This window comes from Haemaphysalis longicornis, unplaced genomic scaffold (assembly GCF_048455015.1).
Source record: "Haemaphysalis longicornis isolate Haplotype H1 unplaced genomic scaffold, Haemaphysalis longicornis Haplotype H1 scaffold_4, whole genome shotgun sequence".
In the NCBI taxonomy this organism is placed as follows: Eukaryota; Metazoa; Arthropoda; class Arachnida; order Ixodida; family Ixodidae; genus Haemaphysalis; species Haemaphysalis longicornis.
Window position 1 is genome coordinate 46,437,303 of NW_027526361.1, and position 12,748 is coordinate 46,450,050.

The following is a 12,748-nucleotide window of genomic DNA, read 5'->3' on the forward strand; positions in this document are numbered from 1 at the left end:
TTCATTAGTTGTTCTTGGGGTACCTAGGCACGAACATTTTAATCCGCCTGTTGCTTGAGTCAGCCTAATGTTACTGGTGAGACGAAACAGCTCTCCAGTAGGTTACTGACCCACTAGGAAATGGTGGACAAGTGACTAGTGAGGGAAGAGGGACACAGTGGAGAAGGTGGAGTTGGGTAAGAGGTGTACAGAGGGTGAAGGGACTATAGAAGGGAGAGGGAGAAGGGGATGGGATACAACATGCAGGAAGGGGGTGAACAGGGAGGACTCAGAACAGAGTAAAGCGAGGGTGAGTACTGCGATTGGAGGGGGTAATATGAAGGGGAGAGGGGAAAACTGGCATTTGTGATTTGATTGGGGAAGGAGAAAGAGAGGGGAGGACAAGTGCGGATGGGGAAAGGGAGAGTCAGAGAGGGGAAAAGGGAGAGTCAGAGAGAAGGGAAAATATGGACAAGAGGATGAAGATGGCTATCATAGAGCGTAGAGTGGGGGGAGGGAATGAAGGATGAGAAAGTGCAGAAGCAAGGGGATGCGGAGGGAATGGTAAGGTAGGGAGGAGAAAGGAGAACAGAAGGGATGGGGAAAGGAGTAACACGACGTAGAGGGTCAGAAGGGAGGAGAAAGGGTAGCATAGAGAGGGCTGGAGCGGGGAAGAGGACAGAGAGAAGGAGAATGTGATGAGAGAGGGGAGTGGAGAGGAGTGCGAAGGGGGTATTGAAGGGGGAATGGGTAAAGGGAGTGGGCCTAGGGAGGGAAAACTGGAGGATTGATTTGATTCATTGTAGTGTTTAATTAACGCGCCGACGCAATGCAGGCGATGAGGCGCACCGCAGTGGAGGGCTCCGGATTAATTTTGACCGCCTGGGGGCCTTTAACGTGCGCCGAAATCTCGGTACACACGGGCGTTTTTGCTTTTCGCCTCCATCAGAAAAGCGGCCGCCGCTGCCGGGGAAGATTGGAGGAGAGAGGAGGACGAGGACAGTAGGGTTGTGTCAGGAGTCATAAAGGACGGAGGGGAGGAGGACTGCAAGAGAGGAGGTGAAGAACGGAAGGAACAGGAGGAGGGAAGAAAAGGGGGCGTGGCAGGGCTATCGTCTTTCAACCCCCATTTGCTGCCAGTTTTTTGTCTATATCCTCCCCGCGAAGCCTGCCCGCGGTCTCAAGGTTATCACCACCATCGTCATCAGTAGGCCGTTAGGTAGCGTGTGGGAGCCGCGCAAGAGCCAGGATGTGGGGATGAAAAGCTCTTCAATCATGGGAGGAAGTGCCTGCCGAGGCAAGCGCGCAGGCCGGCCGCCGGCATCTCGACGTGGCCTGCGGCGTCGCAACTGACTTTGGCCGGCACGCGCGCTCCGGCAATCGCTATCGGTGCTGGATGCACCATCCCTGCGTCTGGTCCTCCAATCGCGTCGAGCATGCAGCACTGGGAATTCGACAGCGTTGGCTGCCAGCTGTTCATCGCGTCCGTGCCACGAGGCCTCTTTCTCAAAGGTGCTCCACAACGACCACACGCCCGGTGAAGTGTCAAAACGGATTATTTGCCAAGGGAAACTATCACGGCGTTCGCCGACAACTACCCCGATAATTTATACTGGATGAAACAGAGGATGCCCGCCAACTCCGAATAATCACATTGTCAATTTTTTGGTCACCGCCAGCTATAGCTCGCGCCAACACTGTACACTGTCGCGTCAGTGGTTCCATGTCACCACTCTCGCGTGTCGTTCAAGAATGCGTCAACGTGCTCCCCTGTTTGCTAAGGGAGTACCTGACATCGCTTTTACAAGCGCGCCACAGGAAGTAAAGTAAAAACAAAACGCCGGTCGTCGAAGGCCGAAGTGTACGCAGTGTTCTTCCGGTAAAGGTGCGTACTGCATGCACGCGGCGCATCACGCAACGGAACAACGAAGACCGATGGGGGCGTTATAATTAGCAAGGCCATCAATAATGAGTGCCACACAGACACGCAGGGGTCCGTTCCGCTTCCGCAAGTGCTTCCGAGGACGATGCGCAACGAAGCAGCGTCTCGATTTGAGCCAGGGGGCACACGCAACCACACGAGTCCGAACCTCCAACCCGCTTTGAATACTACGTGGGCGCCTCATTTCATCGGCGAACTAGCGCCCAACAGAAAGAATTCCTAAGCCCGTCCCGGAGCACTCGCAGCGAGAAAACGAACGACCTGTGTGCAACGGCGCAGCCACTTTCAGATACAGTCACCAGTAACATAATTCTTGGCGTTTGTGTAGGCCAGGCGTACAGCTGCTAGCGTCTGCCACCACGAACCGTGTTCTGTCGCAATATACAGGCGGCTCCGCGAACTGCTGCTCATTTTTAACACGAACGTGTTTTATTCCTGGATTCACAAAGATTTCACTTACGTCACATCCGTCACGGAAGTGACGCCAGTAAAACGAAGCAAGCGGCCTGTAAGGGGTGCACCCCTGCACACAGGGTCTTCTTGCGGGGAAGCAACCTTTAGCACTAAAGCGTGCGTTATTTGGTTGTTCATTTTCGGGTTTGAAGTTGCAAGTTTTTTATGCCGGGGTACACCAAGGTTTCACTAATGACGCCAGTACTTCTTGCCGAAGCGACCCGCCAGCAGACGTCGCTCACCAAGCACACCCACAAGACAGCTGCCGACCCGCAAATCATGCTCAGCTGCAGATTTCGCAGCACATTTCACTTCCGTGTTTTACCGATTCCCATGACAGAGAAATCAACCACAGTTTTTTGGAAAGTGAATTAAGGTGGGAAATTTTCATTTCGTGTGCACGGTAAGCATTCGAGCACCCGCATATTGACCAGGAAAAGGTTTACAGAGCGCAAAACCAAGATATTTCCGCTCCCCGCTCCAGGTGGACTGGGCTGCTCCCAGGTAGGATAAGCGTGTATACAGGGGAAACACAGAAAGGATAAGAAGAAAGAACAGTGCAGCAGCGTCCGCATAGACGGAACAGCCGACTCTTCGGCCACTGCCTCTCTTATTACAGCCCCAGCCAACAACGCCTCCTTGAGGTAGCAGGAAACGCGCGCAGTGCCGCAGACGCCCTCCGGAAAGGGTTCCACTGGGCGACCTAGAAATCCACTGGGCCGGGGCATATCTAGCACACCGCGCTGCCGGCCTTCCGCGCTCTGGTAACCACGCGGCAAGAGCGAGGGGATGATCCCTCCGCGTCACGCAGTCTCAACTTTTACTCGCCGCCGGACGACGCCAGCGCGGTTTCTCCGGCCGCCATGACGTCCACAAGCTCCGGCGCCAGCACGAAAGAATCGCCCAGTTGTTGCCGGGCGTTGGCTGGCTGCGTCACGGGCGGATCGGCGCCCTAACCGGGCCTCGACGACGACCCTGCCAACTGGACAAGTGCGTAACGCAACCCACAGACGCGAACTGGTGCCGTCGACAATTCCTGGTTGAAGTTACCTCCGCGACCAGAAAGTAAAGCTCCTACTGGGAGGAACTTTTTTAATGGGTATAGCTCTTTCTCGGCAACAACTAGGACTAGCGCGCGAAATGAATTAAACGTCTCAAAGCTTCGTTTACGGAACGACGAGTTGTTGCACCAATTTCAGATGCAGGCAAACGACAATCTAGTTCACAAGCTGCGCGCAGCAGCAGCGACGCTAGAAGTTCCACACGCACAGCTGGAGAGCGGAAATGCTCGTCCAAGGTGTCGCACTTTTTCAGCCGCCGTCAGTAGAACTTCACGGTGAGCTGGACGCGCTCCTTAGGTGGATTGGTTAACAGGCGTGTAGCACACAGTGCCGCACGCAACTTGTGAAATCGCTTAAAGATTGATCCTGTCTGAATTGAAAGAGCTAAAAAAATAAACTGGCCATTTTTTTTCTTTTTGTCGACATTCCTTTTTAAAATCAATCACTACCACAGTAAAATAACTGCTGGAGTCGCGTTTAGAGCACCGCGCACGACAGTGTCAAGGCCCGTTCACACTTGCGACTGGAGCAATAGAAGCGATGCGATTTCTGTCGCTTTGGTCGCCCGGGCGATCGCTTTTGTCGTTAGGTCTCGACCAATTCTTGTCGTTGCGACAGAAATCGCGTCGTTTTTGTCGCAAGTGTGAACGGGCCTTAACGGAAAAAAATACGGAGAAACTACAAGTCCAAGAGTCTCCAGGAAGGGGAGAGATGCCGGAGTGGCCCAGGAAACGAGGGGATAACGGTGAAAGTTGTTGGAAAAACGGAAAGGGGCGACGGCGTGCTGCAGCGGCAGCAGAAAGACGGAGGGGAGGAGGAGGAGAGTGGTTTAACAGCGCGCGTGGCACACCACGTACGGAGGACGCCAGCGCGTCGCGTAAGTGGGCCACTGGGACGCCGCAGCGCAAGAGAGCGCCGCCGGGCTGACCTCTTACGACACGGAACGCGGGGCTGACGTCGGCGGGGAAGAGCGGCAAAGCGCAAGGTGGGAGGAGGGGGTGGCACAATGACCGGTGCCCTTCGCGTTGTCTGCCGAGGAAGGCCGCAGAGCCTTGGCACCGATCGCAGTCACTGGGCCGGGGACACCCCGCACGCGCTGCACCGGAATTGACGCGAGGCGAACCACTCGACGACGCCGCCTGGGCTACTCGGCAGAAACGCCGCGGCAAAGCAACGAGTCTCACGTAACCTTATCTCCAGGCGTGGCTGTATGAATCCGGCGAACACGTGATCTTGCATGAACCACAGTGGAAGCCGCACACGAGTACAGTATAAACTGTATAACAGCTTGTTATAAGCGGCGAGCCTATAGTCGACTACACGACACGCATGGCGGGTGAAATCCTCGTCCGTATTTGGGGAGTTAGACGCCATGTAGAGAACAGGAATTTTAATTTAAGTTTTAATAAATAACATTTAATAACTCCTCCAACTCCATCCTAGCCCTAAGAAGTTTGTCACACACACACACACACACACACACACACACACACACACACACACACACACACACACACACACACACACACACACACACACACACACACACACACACACACACACACACACACAAAACTGTCTGATTCTGACAAATTCCCCGCAACTCAACGGCAGCAGTGACGTCACTGAGGGGGAAAAAAGTACTTGGGGCGTTGACTAAATGTTAGCATCAAGCGGCGCAATCAAACGAAACCAGAAGCACTGGCGGCAGATTTTTTCGGTGGCCGCCAATCACAGCACGTGACGCTTGTGACGTCATAGGGGTCCGCAAGAAATTCGCGGGAGTGTCGGGACGCTATCGCCTGTTTTTCATATTATCTAGCTGAGCTGCTTGCACCTAACCCAAAAGAATCAATAAGCTACAAAATGAAATAGCCCTTAGCGGCATCGACTATCTCTATCACCCAAACACTGTTTTCACATATTTAGCACTCCCTCCAGTACCAACACACAACCTCTGCCGCATCACCGGCGGAAATTCGCGTTAAAATTAGCGCGATTGTTATTCTCACGAGACAATCTTTGGAACAAACCAAAGTTGCGTTATGTAGCCGCTGGACCTCGAGGTGCGCCACGTGAAATCCCAGCTCGCATGAAGCGCACGTTACCGGTAAATGTTCGAAAAAACTGGTTGATTCCTCTGTCATAGGAATCGGTAATTTTCGAAAGTGAAATGTGCAGCGAAATCTGCAGCTGAGCATGATTTGCGGGTCGGCAGCTGTCTCGTGGGTATGCTTGGCGAGCGACGTCCTGCTAGAGGGTCGCTTCGGCAAAGGTGCACTGGCGTCATTTCCGTGACGGATATGACGTCAGCGAAATCTTTGTGTATCCGGGAATAAAACACTTTCGTGTTAAAAAAGAGAAGTCTCTGAGGCTCCCAATACGAGAACAGCTACACCGCATCGCCTCGCCTTCAGGAAACGAGCAGGTGCAGTCCGAAATGAAGAAGCTAAGGAGAAAACTACTCGACCATCGCTCCCCCCTCGACGGGTAGTTTCGCGGCCCATTTAAAGCGGCCAGAGGGAGCCACCGCGAAACGCTCCAATCGGCTTACATAACGCGCGAGAACAAGGTCCGGATTCAGTCCCGTTTAGCGCGAGAGCACTTCCTCGACGGGAGGCTTCGTGCGACTTATTTCTGGACGCTGCAGTTGTAGCGGCAGATTCCTTCTCTCAGCCCCCACACCGAGCACATGCACCCTCCCCTCCTGCCCTCCACGACCGATCCGGGAGACGCACGCATTGCTCCGTGCGATCTTATAAGCACGCGCGCACACAGATAAGAGGAAAAACATTTCCCACCGCTGTTCGGGCCTATGATCAGATCACAGGTGGCTTTCAGCGACGACATCTTGCCTGAGGCAACGAAGGCAAAAGGCGGGCAAGCTCCAGGGCTCGAATTTAAGGAGTACTGACACGAAATTTTCTTGTTAGGTTTTTTTCGCTGCTATGCGTGCCTACCAGCCCACTAATCATAGAATGACAGATTAGACGATCAATCGCAGCGTAAACAATCATTTACAGCGTCTGTTATTCGCGCCAGTTTCGGTTTCGACAAAGCGAACGCCGAGCGGCCGCCATGAGAGGAGGTATCACGTGACGTCACCATTCTTGTCGGACCGCTGCTTGTCTGGACGCGCGAGAGAGCCAGCGCACGCGCTCGCTCAGACCAACCGAGGGCAGCATGACGTCAGTGCTAAAAACATGACGTGTACACACAATGTACCAGCGAGCGCCAACCGCAGTCAGCGCGCCGGCTACGTCGTCACGGGAACCCCGACGTCGACAGTTTGGGGCAAGTAGCAGATGATGTCACGCTGGCCCGCTCTGGGCTTTCTCGTGCGGGCAGAGATTAACCCTTTCATGCATACGGGCCTCATATGAGGACACATATTTATCTTACTACAGACATCATCCAGTTACTTGCATCGAGCTATTAGCCGCATAGTGTCCTCAATTGAGGACGCGTCAGAGTTCCTAACTTGTTTCACAGATGGCGCTAGCTGTATGTGTTTCTTAAATCGCCAGGTTCTGAGGGGCAGTAGGCTTGCTTGAGGTCGTTCAATGTTCCCAAAAAACAAAAAACATTTGCTCTACAGGTTATGGTGTTTTTCAACTACAAAAAATATGGTCGCAAAGAACAATTCCTGAATATTATGAGCTTCTTTTGTTAAAGTTTTCTTCTTGGCGGTGGGCCGTAGAGAAAGAAAAGAACAGATGTCCTCAAGTGGGGACAATATGCAAGAAACGTATAGCCTTACCTGCAGCGCCACCAAAAAAAATAATACTCGTAAAATGCCAAGCCAGTGCTGAAAGTGCTTGTTTTTTCCCGCGCTTTACGTGCATCGTTGAGTTTGCTTTTGCGCGGTTTATTGAATGTGAAAAAGTCTCCCGCTTCCATAAACCTTGGGCAAAACCACACATTTCGAAGATGTGTTCCAGGCGGGGACTTTCCAGGGAAGAAATTGATGCTCTTTTAGAGCTCTCCTCTGATTCTGGTGACGATTCCGAAGCGGATGATTGGGAGCAGCTCCTCACCGATATTGGCACTTCGAGCAGCTCGGGAGACGAAAGTGAAGACAGCGAGCCTGTGCGTGATAACGGCGCTTTGACAAGCTCTGGTGCAGCTAAAGCCCCCTCCAGAACATCTATGGTGAGCAAGAACAGCACACCGTGGATCGCCGACAAAGACAACGACTGGGCAGGAAAGGCTCCCGATTTCCTTGGTAAGCATAAAGTCAATGTGCACGGTGCGCTCCCCATTGACTACTTCCTGGCTCTTTTTCCTGAATCGTTACTGGAGCACATCATTTTTCAGACAAACTTGTATGCCGTGCAAAAAGGGAAAGAGAACCTCAGGTTGACACTGCGAGAGCTAAAAGTCTTCCTTGGCATATGCCTGGTAATGACTTACATCAGATATCCTAGAATCAGAAATTACTGGTCAACGGAATCCGGACTTCGAATGGACCTTGTCGCCGATTCAATGCCTGTCAACCGTTTTGAGGAGATTCGAAGATTTCTGCATTTCAAAGACAACAGCGACACTCTGAGCTTCCAGAATGACCGCGTAGCTGGAATGAGGCCAGTCATTGATGCACTCAACGAAGCATTTTGCTCGGCAGTTGATCCCGAGGAATACCAATCCGCCGACGAGATGGTGATACCATTCAAGGGGCGCTCCTCCATAAAGCAATATCTTCCAAGTAAGCCGAAGCGCTGGGGTTTCAAGGTATGGGTGAGAGCAGGAGTGTCTGGCTACATTTACCGTTTTGAGGTATACCAAGGCGCAACAGGGGGGCGATCCAATGTTTCAAGCGAAATTGGTATGGCCGGAGAAGTTGTCATCAGGTTGTCCAAGGGACTTGAAAGGAAAAATTATAAAGTTTATGCTGATAACTTATTCACATCTATGGCCCTGGTCAGGAAACTGAGAGGGGATGGAATATTGTTTGTCGGTACATGCCGTGCAAACCGTCTGCAAGGAGCGGATAAAAAGCTCAAGCCCTTGAAGGAGCTCAAAGCGGATGGAAGGGGAAGCACATCAATTTGCACCTCAGCCGACAACATCACAGTGACAAGGTGGCTGGACAACTCGCTTGTTCACGTTGTTTCCAGCTACGCCGGACGGCAGCCTGAAGGCACTACCAAAAGGTACAACAGAAAAGAGAGAAAAGTAATGGATGTCACCCGGCCGTACTCCGTGGAACTTTACAACAAACACATGGGAGGTGTTGACCTCGTGGATTCCTTGATTGCAAGGTACAGAAACGACGTCCGGAATAAGAGGGGCTACTTGAGGATTTTCTTCCATCTACTAAACGCCGCAGTTGTGAACGCCTGGATTGTGTGGAGGTGGGACAAAGGTGTGGAGCATCCAATGGACCAACTTGAGTTCCGAAGTCGCGTTGCCAAGGCGCTCATATTTCGTGGTGAAGCAGCACAGAGCTCGAAGCGACGAGGACGGCCATCCAACAATTCGCCGACAGCCCCCATAAAGAAGAGAGTGTTCAACCATGTGCCCCTGGAAAAGAGGCTCGATGGCGGGCGCCATTTCCCAAAGAAGAGCGAACAAAAGTACGCCAGCCGCTGTCGAAGCCTTGCCTGCCACAGCAAGACAAGGTACCTCTGCGGTCGGTGCAACGTGCCTCTGTGTCCCGAGTGCTTCCAGTCCTTCCACAGCACCTAAGCTGAATGTGCAAGACTGATCTTCAGCATTCCATTTTGAATTGCAATTGTTTCTACCAGTGTTTTAGCATGAATGCTCAATAGAATGATTAGAGTATTATATATCTCATGTGTGCTGAAACCAAAGAAAAATATCAACTTAAAGCATGATGTCCTCAAATGGGGACACGTTGATACTTTCATACAGAGGCTCTTGATCACTTGAAATAAATTTTTTCATAGTCTTTGTGGCCCCTGCGAATACTTTTTGGTGCAAAACAATTTTTGTATTCTCTGGATTTAATTCATGCATGAGAGGGTTAAAATAGATTTAAAATATGTTACACTAAACGGCTACTGCAGAAACTTGCTGGGAGATATCTCCTGATAAAAGGGAAGCATTTTACATCGTTATCTCAGCTTTGAAGTTTCGGGTCAACACTCCTATCTCTCAAGCGGCAGGCACATGCGCGTCCGAGCGATCCGGTTTCCGACGCGGCGCGGCAAATTATCTAGAAGGTTGGACGTGCGCGGGAGCGGCCTATCCGGGGGTCTTCCGGCAGCCAAACCGGTTTTCGGAGCGGGAGACGCGTGCGCATACGCGCCCTTTTCCGGTCATGTGTTACGCCGCACTGCCAGACTACCTGGGATTGTTTTTTTTTTACAACGCCGCACAAATTTCCGCTAGAACAGCAGCAGCCTTCAGCAGCGAGGAGATTACGGGACATATCCTTCGAAGTTGTACATGAAGGAGGAAACGTGATTTGCAGCAATCCCAAGCTTGCAAACGTTCGCACTAAAAGTTTTTCGTTTCATCCGAGGAGGATACTTTTCAGTGCAAATTACGCTAACGTAAAGAATTGCATGCAATGTCGTGGATTCAGGATTAAACGAACAACCGAGACGCTACTCCAACATTCGCTCGAACGGCGAATACTACAGCGATACTTTCGCGAACAGGGAAGGTGAGTTAAAAGGAAAAAAAAAAGGGGGGGGGGGGGGGGCGAGCAAAGACATTTTGCCTGTTGTGAATAAAAGTTCACTTCTCTACCTTTACATCAACCGCGGTTGAAGCTGAAATATGACAATCACTAACTAAACAAATAGTTAGCTACAACTTCTTAATTAAAATCTGAATGACGGATTTTAGGGCCCAGTTGCAATAGAGCAACTCAAGCTACAGACATTTATCCGAACATTTAGCAGGCGCATGAGTATCCTGCGTGCACGCGCATATAGTTGTGCACTCTGTATTTGTAAATTGCTCATACGGCAGCATCCGCAAATAAATCAAACAATAAATTAAAACTACGCACACGTAGCTACAAGGATTAAATCACTAAAGTACGCCGTCCTTCTTACTGGCCAAACGACTGAACCTCGCCAGCGCACAAAATAAATAACTTAGGAAATTCGACTCGCCAGCGCACAAAATAATTAACTTAGGAAAATTGGACTTCATCTAATATTGCTCCAATTTTCGCGGTTTACTGCGTATTTCTAAATTTATCAGCTCTATGAATAAGAAGAAATGCTGCGAACAAATCTTTTTTTATGAAAGATTTAATTTCTCATTTTATTTTTGCAGAAGAATTACAGGTTTTACACGTCAGCAGAACGAGCAGCTTGTTTTTCTGTCTACGTTCGTAGCGGCTGTTTACAATGCCACTGACAGCCCGACTAAAAAGAAATAAATTCCCAGAATTTACAGCAAACAGAACAAAACTTGCGCGGGAATGGGCCAGCTGTCTGCATATTCGCGTGCCTCGATGAGGATCGAGCTACTCTGAAATAACGCATAAGCATCGCACAGAGGCAACGCGCTTCGCGCCGACGGCCACTCGATAAACATGAGACAGCGAGGCAGTTTTGAGAAACCCCGAACATACAGCAAGAATGTTGCACGGATTTGAAGGTTGACGGTGATTGAAAGAGGGAGAAAGAGAGCGCGCATCGGCCACGAGCTCGAAGGCATGCTCGTCCCGAGCGTGACGCGAGACAATGGACAATAGGTGTCGGACGAATGCGCCTGTCAGCAGCAGATATTCGTACACAAAGCTGTCACGACCACGCGCACAGCGCGAGGAAGGCTGGCCGCGCACTCCGTGGGCGTCGACTACGAGGAACGTGACATCAGTGGACCGAGAGACGCTTGTACAAGTTGAATTAGAGGACCTTCTTAATTTTTTTTTTCAAAATTTTTAGGGCTTAACTCCCAGAAGACACGCTTGGGCTACGAGGCGCGCCGCAGTGAAGGGCTCCGGACTAACTATGACCACTCGAATCTTCTACGACATCTCCAGCTTTCTCGCTCAAAATTCCGACCTCTCAGGAACCTAGCAAAACCACTTCAGGAAGAAGATATTTGGCACAAAGCAAGAAATCAACGTGGAAATGAAAAATTCAAAGTAACTTTCCGGGATTCTGAATATTTCTTTGTGTAATTCGCTGTCAAATCTTACTCCCTGTGCATTTGTATGGGATAGTTTCCATGGCTCTCGAGCTTAATCGCGCAACGTGCTAGACTTGAAACTGTGCACAAAGCAAGTTTTCACCCTCAATAGTAGCTGCGCGAAAATGTTTTACATAAATAACCACAGAGTAATCCCTGTTGAAAGGACTGCCATGAGCGGGAAAGCTGCACAAGTTCTTAAGTAAAAGTTATCGTATAGTTACTAACCAACACACTGACAATTTTTCTAGATACTAATTTTTTTGCATGCCTACACTATTTCTGTATGATGATGATGATGATGATCATAGCGACGCGCGGACACGACGAACAGCCGAGTTTTCTGCTCATTACAGCCAACTGTCGACAGAAACGCGACAGGATCCCCGGTTGAAAGGCAGTCGTCAGAGCTACATTAAACCAAGCACACCGACAAAACGAGAAGACGAAGCGCTCGCAAATTAATGATGGACAGTTGACGCCTTCCGACGCTGTTCAAGTGCTGCACCCACCACCTCTCGCAGTCTGATTAGGACAGATAGGGCGAAGACTAGTTTCAGCTATGTCTAAGACGGCCTACAAAGCTCTCAGTGGACATTATTTTTCTCTATGCATTAATTCCGAAACTTAAAGGTACTACCAGAGTCCTTCAATGCCTTTTGAAGGACTCTGGTACTACTTTTAATCACATTTACTTCTCCAGGAGCTTCAAGTGTAAAGAAATGTCCGAGTATCGACCTATCCCAGCATTTAAACTCTAGGTGTCTTCGGTACAGATCCAAACGTGACAGCTTCGTTTAGTCTCAAAAAAAAGAAAAAGAAAGAAAAAGCTGCTACTTCGCCACACTGTACATCATGCCGCATCGTTTTCGGTCCGTATCGGGGGCGCCCACACCGGTAATGATGGAAGGTAGCATAATGATCTATACATCGTCAGTTAGCTTCGCAGTAACCTTATCTAAGCGAGAGCTGCTTCCTTTTATCGGTGGTCTCTCTCTCTCTCACACACTGCGGCAGGAAGGGAGCGTGTCCTCGCTCTCACGCATGCTCTCTCACATCGATCATCAAGGAAAAAAGCATGTGGCAATACTCGACGTAACTGCAGCGGAGTACGTGACGCCAAGCGTTCCTTCAGTTGACAGGGAGAGATTTATTTCAACTCTTTCGGTCGGTTTGCCACGGGTAACTTTACCGA

At 50.5% G+C, this 12,748-nt stretch overlaps 1 protein-coding gene across 1 annotated transcript in view; it reads right to left on the reverse strand.

The window, feature by feature from the left end:
• The window catches only part of Atos (atos homolog atossa), a gene marked incomplete at its 5' end in the record, with an annotated part of 46,553 nt that overhangs the window by 20,750 nt on the left and 13,055 nt on the right, over positions 1-12,748 (reverse strand).